We start from the raw sequence: 16,423 nt of genomic DNA on the forward strand, positions 1-16,423 counted from the left end.
TAGTCAAAACATTACAGAGGTACATGATGGGTCCAGGGACTCGACCCCATTATATTAGACCACATCTGGATTAACACCATATCTCCTTTAAAATCAGGCATAATCACAGATAATACCACAGACCACTACCCTACCTTTCTCATAACCAATCTAGGCAAATTACCTCAAGACACTATTAAAGTAACCTTCAGACTTCACAAAGAGAAAACCATTAACAACTTCACAACAACGACAAATATCGACTGGCTAACTGAGCTAGAAACCTATACAGATACTAACAAATGTATTAATAATTTTCTAAAAAAGATCCAATATCACTATAACAAGCACTGCCAAAAAAAAAACCAAACAGATCACAGCTAAGAGACTGAACAGTCCCTGGCTAACACCTAGCATCCTCAAATCCATAAATATAAAGCACCTATACGAAAAGCAGTATAGAATGGGTCACATAACCAGAGACCAAACAAAACATTACTCATCAATCCTAACCAGCCTGATAAGGGCAAAAAAATTGTATTATGAGAACAGATTATCCAACTTAAAAGGTGATATAAGAAAGATCTGGAAAACCCTATCTGAAATTCTAGGAACAAAAAAGATATCAGGAAACAGAGCAATCAAACTAACAAAACCACCAACCAACTGAAACAGCAAACAGACTCGATGTTTTCTTCTCCACCATACGAAAAAACCTTGCCGATAAAATCCCAAGCTCAAATACCCCGCCCAATGACTACCTCACTGGCAACTACCCGAACACACTGTTCCTAGCTCTGACTAACCCAACAGAAGTCTCCCTTACTATCAACACATTAAAAAACAAGACAGGAGATTTAAATACCTTACCACCCTTTATATACAAAAAACCTTCGCAAGTGCTGTCACCAATCACTGCAACACTCTTTAACAAATCCATCGAATCCTCTACCTTCCCCACAGTTCTCAAAATAGCGAAGGTCACCCCAATACATAAAGGAGGAGATCAAACAGACTTGAATAACTATAGGCCAATATCCAACTTACACCCTCTCTCTAAAATCTTTGAAAAATTAATTCATAAGTGAATCTATTCCTACCTCATCTCCCACAACATACTCAACCCCTGTCAGTTTAGGTTCAGGCCTAATAAAAATAGGAATGATGCTATTATACACATGCTAGAACAAATATACACTACACTCAAAGAAAAAGAAGTCCCATTGGGGATCTTCATTGATTTACGTAAAGCGTTTGATACACTTGACCATGATTTGCTGCACATAAAATTGTCTCACTATGGTATAAGAGGGCACTCCCTCAACTACCTAAAGTCGTACCTTAGCAACAGAAGCCAATATGTGTACACAAATGGAGCAAACTCTTCCACACAGCCAATTACAGTTGGTGTCCCACAAGGAAGTGTCCTTGGCCCTCTTCTCTTTCTCATTTACATAAATGACTTACCAAATGCATCGCAACTACTCAAACCCACACTATTTGCAGACGACACTACATATGTCTTCTCTCACCCACGCCCAGCCATGCTAGCCAATACTGTATATACCGAATTACAGAAAATATCTACCTGGATGATAATTAATAAACTTACTCTCAATATTGACAAAACCTTCTTCATACAGTTTGGAAACGGAACCACCGATGTCCCTCTTAACAAAATGATAAACGGATCACCTATCACAAAGCTCACAGAGGGAAAATTCTTAGGAATCCACCTTGATAATAGACTCAAATTTCAAACATATATACAACACATTTCCAAGAAAGTCTCCAAGACCGTAGGTATACTATCGAAGATACAGCACTATGTTCCACAGTCAGCCCTCCTGGCCCTATATCACTCACTCATCTACCCCTATCTCACCTATGGAATTTGTGCATGGGACTCAACAACAATAAACCATCTCAGACCATTAATTACCCAACAAAACGCTGCAGTCAGAATGATAACAAATTCCCACTACAGGCAGCATACTCCACCAACATTCAAAACTCTAAACTTACTCACCATACAAAACATCCATACTTATTACTGTACCTACTACATACATAAAACACTTAATTTGGATATAAAACCTCCCCTCAAACTTCTCCTTACCAACCTCAACAGAACACATGACCACAACACAATACGCAGATCACAGATGTTCCTCATGTCCATCTCACACTGTAAAAATGCAATTCACATAAAAGGCCCAAAAATCTGGAATTCATTACCTGTGAATATAAAAGAAACACTGTCTGCTTATCAATTCAAGACTCTTCTTAAAAACCACTTACTCACCCACAACTAAATAAATACTGATTAACTGTATCTCATAAATGTAAAACCTGTAATTACATTTATTTATTTATTTATTTATTTAGTAATTTAAGCATACATACCTAATAGAATACCTAATAGAATACTCCATTCTCTTGAATGCTCAGTAACTCATCAAAGGTGTTACAGATTTGTACAACAATAAAGCCTCTTATTTCAAATACTCATTTGTACTTCATGTTGTAATTTGTTTACTGTAATTTTACCACTGAATACATATATCATTGCTTAGTTAATCTTAAGTTAATTTTAAGCCTGCCCACAATGCTCTGCATACAAGGGGCTTTTGGCATGTACACTCAACCACTGTATTTCTTTTGTACAACTATGTACTGTATCTATGTATCATGTCCAAATAATAAAATAAATAAATAAATAAATAAATAAATAAAATTTAATATTACATACCTGCAAGCCCCTCTCAAGAAGCTCATTGCTAGTAATCCCTTCCTTAAATCACTTGTTAAAGCAACTGCTCAAGAAGAAATTTCTCGCGTAGCTGGTAGTAATAATTTATCACAAGTTATATACACTGATGGATCTAAACAGGAGTCTTCTGGCAGGGCTGCATCTGCTCTTGTCACCTCCCAGTTAAGAACGATAATAAATTTGTTGAACTAGGCCTAAGAATTAACAACTGGGCATCTACACTGCAAAATGAATTGTTTGCAATCCTATTGGTGCTAAAGCTAACTTACGACACTGAGCTTGACTCTATCATCATTACTGATTCTATGTCATCACTGAATGCTCTTAACTCATATAATGACTCCAACAACATGCTCATTGGAGAAGCCAGATATGGATACTCAAAAATCAGGGACAAAGGAATTAATGTACAATTGCTATGGATCCCATCATACATTGTATTACTCCTTCATGATAAAGTTGATATGTTAGCCAAGAAGAGTACCCAGAAGGAGAATGCAGAATATAACTTTGGTATATTTGTGTTTAGCATTAGGAATAATATTAGGAGAGAAGTAAAATGATTGTTATAGAAATGCAGTTAGAAGCCTGAGTAGATCTATAACCCACTATGATAACATGAAAGTAGATCAGTATGTTAATGGAGCAACTTGCAATGCGAACAGACTGACTGATGATGTAGTGGCCAGGCTTAGGCTTGGTTACAAGTACTTCTGGCCAGAGGCGTCGCTAGGGTTGGAGTCACCCAGGGCAACATCTTTGGTGTCACCCCCATTAAATCCAAGGGCAGGGGGGTAGGGGTAGTAAACTCCAGTTACATCACTGCTGCATGACCAGTGACTAATGTTTAGCAATGAGAACGTTTAAAGGCCATAAACCGAACTTTATTAATTATAAAATAAATAATCGCAGTAACTGAGGAAATATACTCTCAAATACCACTGTGAGTACAGGCAACAGATCCTACATTTATTCATCTTCAACAATAAAAAAAAAAAAACTTGAAAAATAAAGAAAAACATTAGTTCCAATTTGACCTTGAGTACAGGTAACATCTCAAAGAATCTGATATTTCATTTCCTTGCCTTCAATCCTGCAAAATCATCTATCACATCATCAAAATCAATGATTTTCCCTAAATAGGCCTATTTGTACTCTGTAATTCTATAATAGGCTATACAGAAACGAAGGATTTTTCTCTTATGTTGCTGCAACATGGTTTTGGTCATTAGTGTCACCTTTTTTCGAGGCTCTATGGTGTCACCCTTTAAATGGTATCACCCAGGGCGGCCCGCCCCCCCTTACGATACCCCTGCTTCTGGCAGTTTGGCAGACACACAGATGATGATCAAACTAAATGCAAATTATGTGATCAGGCATATGGTTACTGTCTTGAACACTACGTGCTTAATTGTCCACTTAATGAGGAACACAAAGATAGTACAATAACCTATGTGACATGTCAAGATATCTTAATAATGAAAATAAGATACCAGATGTACTAAGCAAATTTCCTAAATTTGCTTGTAACAGATAAGTGAACTGTAGATATGTAGATATAAACCCATATGTACACCTGTTAACCCTTTTGAGGCCTAGTTCATAGGCCTTTTGTGTATCCATATGCTGTTGCATGACCATCCACAGGATGGATATGGAATGCACAATGAACTAGCCACTTCGGTGGCAAAATCTAATCGTTGGATTAGTTTGTAAATAAGTTGATGCGTAGTTGCAGGAGCCATTAACATCTAGTAATAATATCTTTATTTACAACAAGTACAGTACAAGGTATACAGGCCTAGCTGACATCAATGACATACTACTATATAGAAAGCCCCTTGTTATGCTGAGTATTTCGGGTAAATTAGGGGAGTGTTCCCAGGATGCGACCCACACCAGTCGACTAACTCCCAGGTACCCATTGTACTAATGGGTGAACCAAGACAACAGGTATAAAGAAACCCGCCCAATGTTTCTACCCTGGCTGGGAATCGAAGCCAGACCCTCGCCGTGTGAAGCGAGATTATTATTATTATAATAATCAAGGGGTAGCGCTAAACCCGTAGGATTATAAAGCATGTGAACTGAGAGCTTTAACCACCAGACAATAGATACTAGCATGGAAACCATAAGATAAATATTGTGAAAATTTGTCTCGACTGCCTCCATGTGAGTTGTCTACCCTAGCAAGCTCTGTTGACACCGAGCTCTGAGGTCGGTACCTCAGCCTCAAAAGTGGCTTATAGGACAGATTTCCATAAATGACTTATGTTGCAAGAAATCTCGCCTGCATGCACGTATAAAGGACTAACTTACTTGGTGTTGGAGAATGTATCCCGGTCTTCAACCTCCCTAAGCTTTAGCCCCTCTGGACTTCCCCTCAGAGCCTTGTGCAACTGGGAGCTTTAATTCCTGCAATATTCAGTCGGTATTAGTGACCTGCGTGCACCTCAGAAATTCCTGTTTCCAAGGGGGTGTGTATATCCTAGTACAACTATGCAGAAAGTGACACTAGCTTCTAAGCCTAACGAGGAGACACCGGTACGTACTGGTCATTGGTCGCCTGGCTGCACAAAGGTCCACAGCTCAACTCACTCGCAAATTTCCCCAGAAACTGGCCAGAATACTGAGAAAGAAAGGGAGGGCTTGTCTTACTGTATGGGCCTGACGGAGGAGGTCATCTACGGTACTTCGAGGTGCCTCCCCCATAATTCCGCAGGGCCTAGTATGTGTAGACACGTGGGGCGCCGCTCTGATGTTCACGGCGATATCCTCGGCAAAGAAGGAGGCACATCGATCTCAAAACCCCATGCCTTGACATTCAAACTTGGGCTGCCAGTTCTCCCTGGCTAATATAACCTAGTGTTTGCCTACATTACCGGCCTAATACTACCTACGTTAAGGTCTTAGGTCTACATTATTATTATTATCTACAGTTGCCTCAATAGTCCTAATATTAGTTCACTAACAGTATAAACTACCTACCTCTTCCTCGAAAGGTAAATCTATCAATTAAAATGTACCTTCCAACCACTTTCGCCAATCCGGGTGTATGTATGTGTTTTGGGGTGGATGTGAGGGCCAGCAGAACTCAGACGGCCTTTCCGTGGAATATAGGGCCTTATACACAAATAACCCGCACATAGAAGAGAGGAGCTTACGACGTATCTGCCTTGTGGAACTTTAGGACCGAGTAAGTTTCCACAAATATAATAATTGATTGATTCATGTTTTAAGAAAGAATTACGAGGTTCTGACCTGAAGATTGGTGAGAATGGGAAGGAAGAGGGAGGGGAGTTAGTTTAATACGTTTATTATGCACCCCATACCCATCCTGTGGGCGGTAGTCAAAAGGTTACAGAGGTACATAATTGGTCCAGGGACTGGACTCCAAAGTTTTGATAGCTGAGCAAGTTACAGAGGTAATGAATTCACAATTTACAAAGGTAATGAAATCACAATTTACAAAGGTAATGAAATCACAATTTACAAAGGTAATGAACTCCAGGTAGGTCTAGTCACAATCATGACAAGTTACAAAGGTATTTACAGATTACAGAGGTACGTAATGGGTCCAGGGACTGGCTCCCAAAGTTGTGATGGCTGAACTAGGTACAAGGTAATGAACTCACAAGTTACAAAGGTAATGAATCCTGTAAGAATGGTTACTTACGTTTATACATGGCTACAATCATGAACAAATTATAGTGTAATGAGCAATTCACACTTCCACACCCGGTCACAACTGTAGTGAGTTATTGGTGCAAATATTGATTGTTGAGACACACACACACACACACACACACACACATACAAATTCATACACACACACACACACAAACACACACACACACACACACACACACACACACATAAACACTCAGGACCAGGCAGGACTTCAAAGAGACCTGGACAGACTGGACACCTGGTCCAGCAAATGGCTTCTCGAATTTAATCCTGCCAAATGCAAAGTCATGAAGATGGGGGAGGGGCACAGAAGACCACAGACAGAGTATAGGCTAGGTGGCCAAAGACTGCAAACCTCACTCAAGGAGAAAGATCTTGGGGTGAGTATAACACCGAGCATGTCTCCGGAAGCACACATCAATCAGATAACTGCTGCAGCATATGGGCGCCTGGCAAACCTGAGAACAGCATTCCGATACCTTAGTAAGGAATCATTCAAGACACTGTACACCGTGTATGTCAGTCCCATACTGGAGTATGCAGCACCTGTTTGGAACCCGCACTTGATAAAGCACGTCAAGAAACTAGAGAAAGTACAAAGGTTTGCGACAAGGTTAGTTCCAGAGCTAAGGGGAATGTCCTATGAGGAAAGATTAAGGGAAATCGGCCTGACCACACTGGAGGACAGGAGGGTCAGGGGAGACATGATAACGACATATAAAATACTGCGTGGAATAGACAAGGTGGACAAAGACAGGATGTTCCAGGGAGGGGACACAGAAACAAGAGGCCACAATTGGAAGTTGAAGACACAAATGAGTCAGAGAGATAGTAGGAAGTATTTCTTCAGTCATAGAGTTGTAAGGCAGTGGAATAGCCTAGAAAATGACGTAGTGGAGGCAGGAACCATACACAGTTTTAAGACGAGGTTTGATAAAGCTCATGGAGCGGGGAGAGAGAGGGCCTAGTAGCAACCGGTGAAGAGGCGGGGCCAGGAGCTAAGACTCGACCCCTGCAACCACAAATAGGTGAGTACACACACACACACACACACACACACACACACACACACACACAGGGGAACAGTCTATAGTTTTAAGGCGAGGTATGATAGAGCTCATGGAGCAGGGAGAGAGAGGACCTAGTAGCAATCAGCGAAGAGGCGGGGCCAGGAGCTGTGACTCGACCCCTGCAACCACAAATAGGTGAGTACAAATAGGTGAGTACACAGGAGCTTGGACTCGACCCCTGCAATCTCAACTAGGTGAGTGCACACACATACACACACACACACACACACACACACACACACACACACACACACACACACACACACACACACACACACATGCACACATGTGGTAATGCTTTATTTACAGCTAGCAAAGTCAGGGTATTTCTCCAGAATGGTCTGCAATATACCACTGTGGATAACGTACTTTGCCATTTCTTGAACATTTATGAGCGAGTTGTTTCTAAATTCATTAATTTTATCACACTCCAGTACATAATGACGCAGGGTGTGACAATAATCCATCTGGCAAAGTTTACATTTCGTTTGGTCTACATCTGGTGGTGGTGATTTAACCTGTCAAAGATACTTGTAACCCAGCCGGAGCCGGGCAGTAGTGACATCCAAGAGTCTGCTTATTTTGTTGGATGCACCATAGACATGTGGCTCCTCCTGCATGATAGAATGATGATAGATGGACTCACTGGTGTCAAAATCCCTGAGCCTTAAGTCCATAAAATTCAGTTGAAGTTCTTTTCGTATTATTGTTCTCAAACTACTACCTGACAAGCCAAGATTGTAATCTACTCCCTCTTTGAAAGCATACAGCTTAGCCAATTTATCAGTTCTATCATGCATCTGAAGACCAATGTGAGATGGAGTCCACAGCATGTGCACTCTGACTCCACTGTCCACAATCCTACCATACCTGTGTCTGGCTTCTGACACAAGCATGCAACAATTTATGCTTAATGAGTTGAGAGCATTTATGGATGACAGAGAATCAGTTACAATTAAACTGTCAATCTTTGATACATAGATGCCTTTCAGTGCAAGGAGTATGGCAAACAGTTCTGTCTGAAGGGTAGAGGCCCAATTATTGATGCGTGCTCCAATTTCTTCAAGAGAGCCATCACTCTGTACGACAACAGCAGCACTACCAGCTGCACCAGTGGATTGGTGAACAGAACCATCAGCGTAAATAATTTGCGAGAGTGTGTGCTGTGTGACTAAGTTATCAATACAGCTTAAGGCCTCATGTTTGGCTTCAAGGCGAAGTTTTGGTTGTGATTTAAGAAGTAGTTTGGGGGGAAATGGAGGAATGGTAGTTTGGAATGGGGTAATATTCCATGGAGCGGAGAAGTGCCGCTGTTGCCTTACTTGACATAGATCATGTATCTGATTCATGCGGAGGTCGGTTCCAGTTTTTTCGATCCATCTGGAGGAGTGTTCACCAGTGCTGAGGAAAGTTTGGAGGGCTTCTGTGCAGCGGTTTCCCCTCAAGGAAGGTTCCTTGATGTTGGTGAGGGGCTCTTGATTTAGGGAATTGGATCTGTGCTCCAGTTCCCCAAATTAAGCCTGAATGCCTTCCACATACCCCCCCAGGCGCTGTATAATCCTCCGGGTTTAGCGCTTCCCCCTTGATTGTAATAATAATAATGTGCAGCGGTTTGAATGAGCTTGCCTGAGCATATTAACCCCAATTAGGATATTTCTTTCAGTAACACGATCTCTGATGCTTGGAATATCAAGTTCTTTTTGCATATTTAAAATTTTGGCAGTACGAGGGCATCCTAAAATGATCCTCATTGCTTCGTTCTGCAGTTTTTCCAGCCCTCCAAGCTGGAAAAATGGAAGAGGTTGGGAGGGTGGAGCAGGAGGTGGGGAAGTATAAGTGAGTGGCCCGACCACTCTGGAGCGTGATGTGCAGAGGTACTGCAGGGGGTTGTGCTGGAGCGAGATGTGCTGGAGACAGCAGAGTCTGTAGAGTAGGGACCCCTCAAGGAAGGTTCCTTGATGTTGGTGAGGGGCTCTTGATTTAGGGAATTGGATTTGTGCTCCAGTTCCCCGAATTAAGCCTGAATGCCTTCCACATCCCTCCCCCCCAGGCGCTGTATAATCCTCTGGGTTTAGCGCTTCCTCCTTGATTATAATAATAATAATGTAGAGTAGGGCTGGTTCTCAGATGTCTGGCAGGAGATGGCTGGAAGGGCAGTGGTGTCTAGAAAAACAGGGTCGTAGGTAGGTTTAAATTGTTAGCAAATGATACTAGTTAATAATGTAGCCTTAGACTGTAATATTAGGTAATAAGATTAGACATATAGAGGTAGCTAGCATCTTACTCAGAACACTAGACAAGCAACTAACCCGAGTATAGGTCAGTGTACTCATCATTTTCTATGAACTTTTTCAGTCCTCGTCTTATAAAAATTTACAAAATATGAAGTGGGAATTTTTTTTTTACATTATATCGAACAAGTTTTGGATTTTTTTTACTCAAATTGGTTTAAATGGAGTTTTCAAATTGAAAAATTATTATATATACTGATTAACAAATTGGTATGTAAAAACTACACTTATCTAAAGCCAGTGAAATACAAGGTGTTTTTTTTCAGTCCTAGATCAAGTTGCGACATAAGATCTTCTGCCAGTAGTTCTATTCTCGTTGATGTGGAATCACATAATGGAATCTGCTTTGTTTCGTCTTTTGTCTTTTATCTCTTTTTTTGTTTATCCTCAAACAATGTATAGACAGTTTCCAGCACACATTCTTTAACAATTTCTGCATCAATGAAGGGTTTCTTGTTTTTCCCAAGATCCAAGATATTCTAAGTGAACATTGCACTGCTGTCTCCTGGGTTATCGTGGTATTAACAACAATTACGGTTGACTTCTCATACTACCGCCCAACTCCCAGCGCCACCACAACTGTAGGAGGGTACTTTTCCTCTCCCAGCCCACGTCAGCGACGGCACTGCAGGGACACCGTCGTGGAGTTCGACAGCTGTCAGGTGTGCCTGTCAGGAGGGCCTGGGATCTGCAGTCAACTTGGCGTCCACCAGGACGTTGACACGTCCCCAGGGCAGCTCTCCCTCGGGCTGCTAGCGGAGTCGCTGACCTCTTAGGGAGGGTCGATGGTGCTCCTGCAAGCAGCAGCTCCTGGCGCAACCTGCTGCTGTTTGCAATGGCTGTCTGACTGTTCTGCCGAGGAGGGACAGGCACCTAGCAACATCTGTTGTTGGGGCATTGGATGAATTCCCTACAATGTTTGTTAACTGTTCATTACTCTGTAATTTGTTCATGACTATAACCATGTATGGACGTGTTTATGATTAATTTACCTTTGTAACTTTGTCATGATTGTGACCAGATCTAGTTCATTACCTTTGTAACTACTTCAGTTATCAAAACTTTGGAGTCCAGTTCCTGGACCCATTATGTACCTCTGTAATCTTTTGACTACCGTCCACACCATGGGTATGGGTTGCATAATAAAAATATTAAACCAAAAAAAAAAAATATCTCCTCATACTGCAATTTTAGCTGATTTATGTTTTTCTTTCTTCAGTTCCTGACTGATACATCTTTTCAAATCCAGTGTTGTTTCATAATGGTGTTTCATATTACTGTTCTGTTGTGATAGAAACACAGGCCTTATCTCTAGGCTTTATTGAACATAGAATCTTCATAGTACTTCTGCAACAACAAAATATGACTAGTACATCTAATAATAGCTTCTACAGGGATGGTGATGTCTTGCATATGTCAAGAGAAAAGTTATAAATACAGGCCACATATTTAAACTCACCATGTAATCTGCATCGCTGATAAATGGATAAAGTAGGAGAGAATCACACACCATGTGTTGGTGCCCATGACACACACCAAACTGTTGTTGTTGTTAAGGGCCCCTAGAGGTGGTGCAGTATTATCCTGCTGCTGCTCCCCACAGGACCAGTATCACTACATGTTCTTCACCATTTTCCCCATCAAACTTTCTTCTTTTTGAACATACAATGTTTCCTTTAAAAAGATATGACTAGTTTAGGAAAACAAATCGTTTGATACGGAAATAAATATCTGGAGCAATAAAATCCCAAAAACTAAAAGTCATCAGAAAATTTGTGTGGACTGCCTCCAAGTGAGTCGCCTACCCTGGCAAACTCTGTTGACACCGAGCTCTGGGGTGGGTACCTCAGCCTCACAAGTGGCTTATAGGACAGATTTTCACAAATGATTGATGTTGCAAGAAACTCGCCTGCATTCACGTATAAAGGACTAACTTACTTGGTGTTGCAGCATATATCCTGATCTTCAACTTCCCTAAGCTTAGCCTTAGCCCCTTTGGACTTCCCCTCAGAAACCACGTGCAACCGGGAGCCTTAATTCCTGCAATATTCAATCGTTATTAGTGACCTGCCTGCACCTCAGAAATTCCTATATCCAAGAGGGTATGTATCCCCTAGTATAACTATGCAGACACAGACACTAGCTTCCAGACTGCCAAGAGACACTGGTACTTACTGGGCATGCACTGCCTGCTGCACACCGGGCCCAGTGTCTGGGAGAATTGTGAGTGAGTTTGATCTGTGGGCCCGGTGTTAGTTTAATATGTTTATTATGCACCCCATACCCATCCTGTGGGCGGTAGTCAAAAGATTACAATTATGTACCTCTGTAATCTTTTGACTACCGCCCACAGGATGGGTATGGGGTGCATAATAAACATATTAAACTAACTAAACACCAGGCCCACAGATCAAACTCACTCACAATTCTCCCCAGACACTGGCCAGAAATCTACGAGATAAAGTGGAGGTCTTGTCTTACTGTATGGGCCTGATGGAGGTCATCTACGGTACATCGAGGTGCCTCTACCAGATTTCCCTAGGTCTCAAATGTGAAGACACGTGGGGGGCGCCGTCTGCTGATCACGGCACGTCTTGTCCAGTTGGTGTCTGTCTTAAGAAGAACGAGCTGGTCTCTCTTCCAGACCCTCGCCTCTTCGTTCAAACTAGGGCTGCCAGTTCTCCCTAGCTAACTTATCCTAGTGTTTGCCTACATTATCGGCCTATTACTACCTATGTTAAGGTCTTAGGTCCACATTATTATTATCTACAGTTGCCTTAGTAAACCTAATATTAATATACTAACAGTAAAACTACCTACTCCTTCCCTGAAGGGTAAATCTATAAATAAATAAGTGCCTACCATCCACGCCAACCCGGGGAGAGAAATGTGTTTATGTTTGGGGAGAACGCTTTTTGTTTGGGTGGGTTTAAGGGCCACCCAGCTCAGCCGTTCCATTACGACTATGCTGGGACCCCTTCGTACGCCGTATCTGTCCTGTGGAACTTTAGGGACCAAATAAATTTCCACAAGTCATATTTAGACTGTAAAATAATAGCATAATAAATATGAAAATATCATTCAATTTACTTTAATAAACACAAGCTTGGTGATGCAGTTGTCCTCTGTATTTTGAAATGCATTTATTACTGAAATTTATCTGTAATTATTAAAATAAAACATGTTTTATATCCACTTCACATAAATTGGGAACAACCAAAATGAGGAAAAATTTTAACTAGTTAGATTAAACATTGTTGTGAAGACTTTGATCACAAGACGATGGTTCAATACTAAATATCCCACCAACGCAATTATTCATAAAAGAGGTAGACACAGCAAATTAAAATCAAATTTGCTAAAAAGAAAATGAGAAAACCCGAAATCATACCTGGCACAAACGCAAATGAGCAACCTTACCTGAAATTCAAAGTTGCATCAGGATAGCCAGACTTCCCAGCACATATGGGGCCAAAAAATATACCAAAATGCCAAAAACGTGGACTTCATTGTACAAGTGATAATTACCCATATAAATTACCCTTGAATGGAAGAAAATATTGCTATTTAGTTATTGAGCTACGATAGAATACTGTATTCCATTCAGTGTATGCATTCCATTCAGATAATGTATTAATCCCGCTCTTGTGTACTACCTGATCCTGAACGTGGTAACACCTGAGTCATAGGGATGTTAGGAAGTATTTCTTCAGTCATACAGTGGTCAGGAAGTGAAACAGTCTGGCGAGTGATATAGTGAAGGAAGGAACCATACATAGCTTTAAGACGAGGTATGATAAAGCTCAGGGAGCAGGAAGAGAGAGGACCTAGTAGCACTCAGTGAAGAGGCGGGGCCAGGAGCTGAGTCTTGACCCCTGCAACCACAATTAGGTGAGTACCTGTTATTTAACTAAGTTTCTCCTGCAGCTGGCGGTCCAATTACAACATGTGCGGGTTATCTGTGTATCGTTCCAGTCACGGTATTGTTCCTTTTTTTGTTATTTGTTAACATTCAGAAGGTCCGGAGTCGGACCGCACACCGCCACTTGAGTAGCCCTGTGCTAGCTCCTGGCATGAACGTCTGTGGCCACAAGAGCACATTAGGAGCTCTTAAGCTCATTGTCCCACGTGTCTTCAATTATTATAATCAAAAGGAAGCGCTAAACCTACCAGGGTCATACAGTAGACAGCTACGTGTCTACAAAATATCGCCTGGAGATCATCCAAGAAGCCTCCATTCATCTCTTCCCAGGCTCTGTAGTAAGACAATCTGTTGCATTCTCACAATATTTGTTGGCCAATGGGCCAATGATATTTTGGGGAAGGTAAAGATTTAAGCTGCGGTTACATGTGGGTACATGCCCAACACCTGGGTGAGTTAGACTACTGAGTAACTCCCCTTATATGTCACTCCTGAAGCTAGTATACCACTGTACCTGAACATTAATTAGGGAAGACCCATTGAATTCAGGGACCCTCAAGGTGTAGACTAGGGATACTAACACAATTTGAATATTTGCAGGAATCAGTCCTGTGCCCATGGCATATTTAAGTAAGAGAGAAAGTCATAGAAGTTCAGATTGCGTGGGTAGAATCAGGGAATTTCTGGTTAGCATAGTCTCCATAACTAAGTCAGTCAGTTCTATTTTGAGCATGCAGATAGGAATTTCCAGCAAATTTTTTTTAGTGTTCTGAAAGGAAGTGTAGCTTAAGTGTCACTTGTGAGAACGGGACTCCAGGAGTCTTGTGTTGTCTGTGTCAACAGTGTAGAGCATCTTACAAGTTCCCACAGCATCTGAACTGTAGTATCGTGCCCCTGACAAGACTGATGGTGAGAGTTTAATTTTTTCAGGTCACCCAACCTCGGTGGAAGACGGTCGGTGTGTTAAGAAAATTACCTGGAGTTTACCTGTAGAGAGTTCCGGGGGTCAACGCCCCTGCGGCCCGGTCTGTGACCAGGCCTCCTGGTGGATCAGAGCCTGATCAACCAGGCTGTTACTGCTGGCTGCACGCAAACCAACGTACGAGCCACAGCCCGGCTGATCAGGAACCGACTTTAGGTGCTTGTCCAGTGCCAGCTTGAAGACTGCCAGGGGTCTGTTGGTAATCCCCCTTATGTATGCTGGGAGGCAGTTGAACAGTCTCGGGCCCCTGACACTTATTGTATGGTCTCTAAATGTGCTAGTGACACCCCTGCTTTTCATTGGGGGGATGTTGCATCGTCTGCCAAGTCTTTTGCTTTCGTAGTGAGTGATTGTCGTGTGCAAGTTCGGTACTAGTCCCTCTAGGATTTTCCAGGTGTATATAATCATGTATCTCTCCCGCCTGCGTTCCAGGGAATACAGGTTCAGGAACCTCAAGCGCTCCCAGTAATTGAGGTGTTTTATCTCCGTTATGCGCGCCGTGAAGGTTCTCTGTACATTTTCTAGGTCAGCAATTTCACCTGCCTTGAAAGGTGCTGTTAGTGTGCAGCAATATTCCAGCCTAGATAGAACAAGTGACCTGAAGAGTGTCATCATGGGCTTGGCATCCCTCGTTTTGAAGGTTCTCATTATCCATCCTGTCATTTTTCTAGCAGATGCGATTGATACAATGTTATGGTCCTTGAAGGTGAGATCCTCCGACATGATCACTCCCAGGTCTTTGACGTTGGTGTTTCGCTCTATTTTGTGGCCAGAATTTGTTTTGTACTCTGATGAAGATTTAATTTCCTCGTGTTTATCATATCTGAGTAATTGAAATTTCTCATCGTTGAACTTCATATTGTTTTCTGCAGCCCACTGAAAGATTTGGTTGATGTCCGCCTGGAGCCTTGCAGTGTCTGCAATGGAAGACACTGTCATGCAGATTCGGGTGTCATCTGCAAAGGAAGACACGGTGCTGTGGCTGACATCCTTGTCTATGTCGGATATGAGGATGAGGAACAAGATGGGAGCGAGTACTGTGCCTTGTGGAACAGAGCTTTTCACCGTAGCTGCCTCGGACTTTACTCTGTTGACTACTACTCTCTGTGTTCTGTTAGTGAGGAAATTATAGTTCCATCGACCGACTTTTCCTGTTATTCCTTTAGCACGCATTTTGTGCGCTATTACGCCATGGTCACACTTGTCGAAGGTTGAGTTTCTACCGAAATGCTATGCATTCTATGGCAGCGCTGTATAGCCCTTGTGGTTTAGCGCTTCTTTTTGATTATAATAATAATATGCATTCTATGGGCCTTCAGATTATTGTATGTTTTATACAGTAATTTTGAAATGAAAATTTGTATATGTATATATTGCGCCGTAGGTCGGTTACTAGCGCACTCAGCTCACACACTGAGGTCCAGGGGGTCGATCCCCGGTACGGGTGAAAACATTAGGACGTGTTTCCTTAAGACATCTGCCCCTGTTAATCTATCAATATAATGCGTACCAGGATGTTAGTAGACTGGTGTGGGTCACATCCTGGGGGACAAAATTAACCTAATTTCCAAATTTGCCCGAAATGCTTGGCATAACAGTGTTTTCTATATAGTAGTATGTCAGCTAGGTCTGGATACCTTATATATGTACGTGCAGATATAAAGATTATTTTTATTTATTATTACCCAAAGTTATTATAGCTAAACTAGTTACCTT

Source organism: Cherax quadricarinatus, chromosome 43 (assembly GCF_038502225.1).
Source record: "Cherax quadricarinatus isolate ZL_2023a chromosome 43, ASM3850222v1, whole genome shotgun sequence".
NCBI lineage: Eukaryota > Metazoa > Arthropoda > Malacostraca > Decapoda > Parastacidae > Cherax > Cherax quadricarinatus.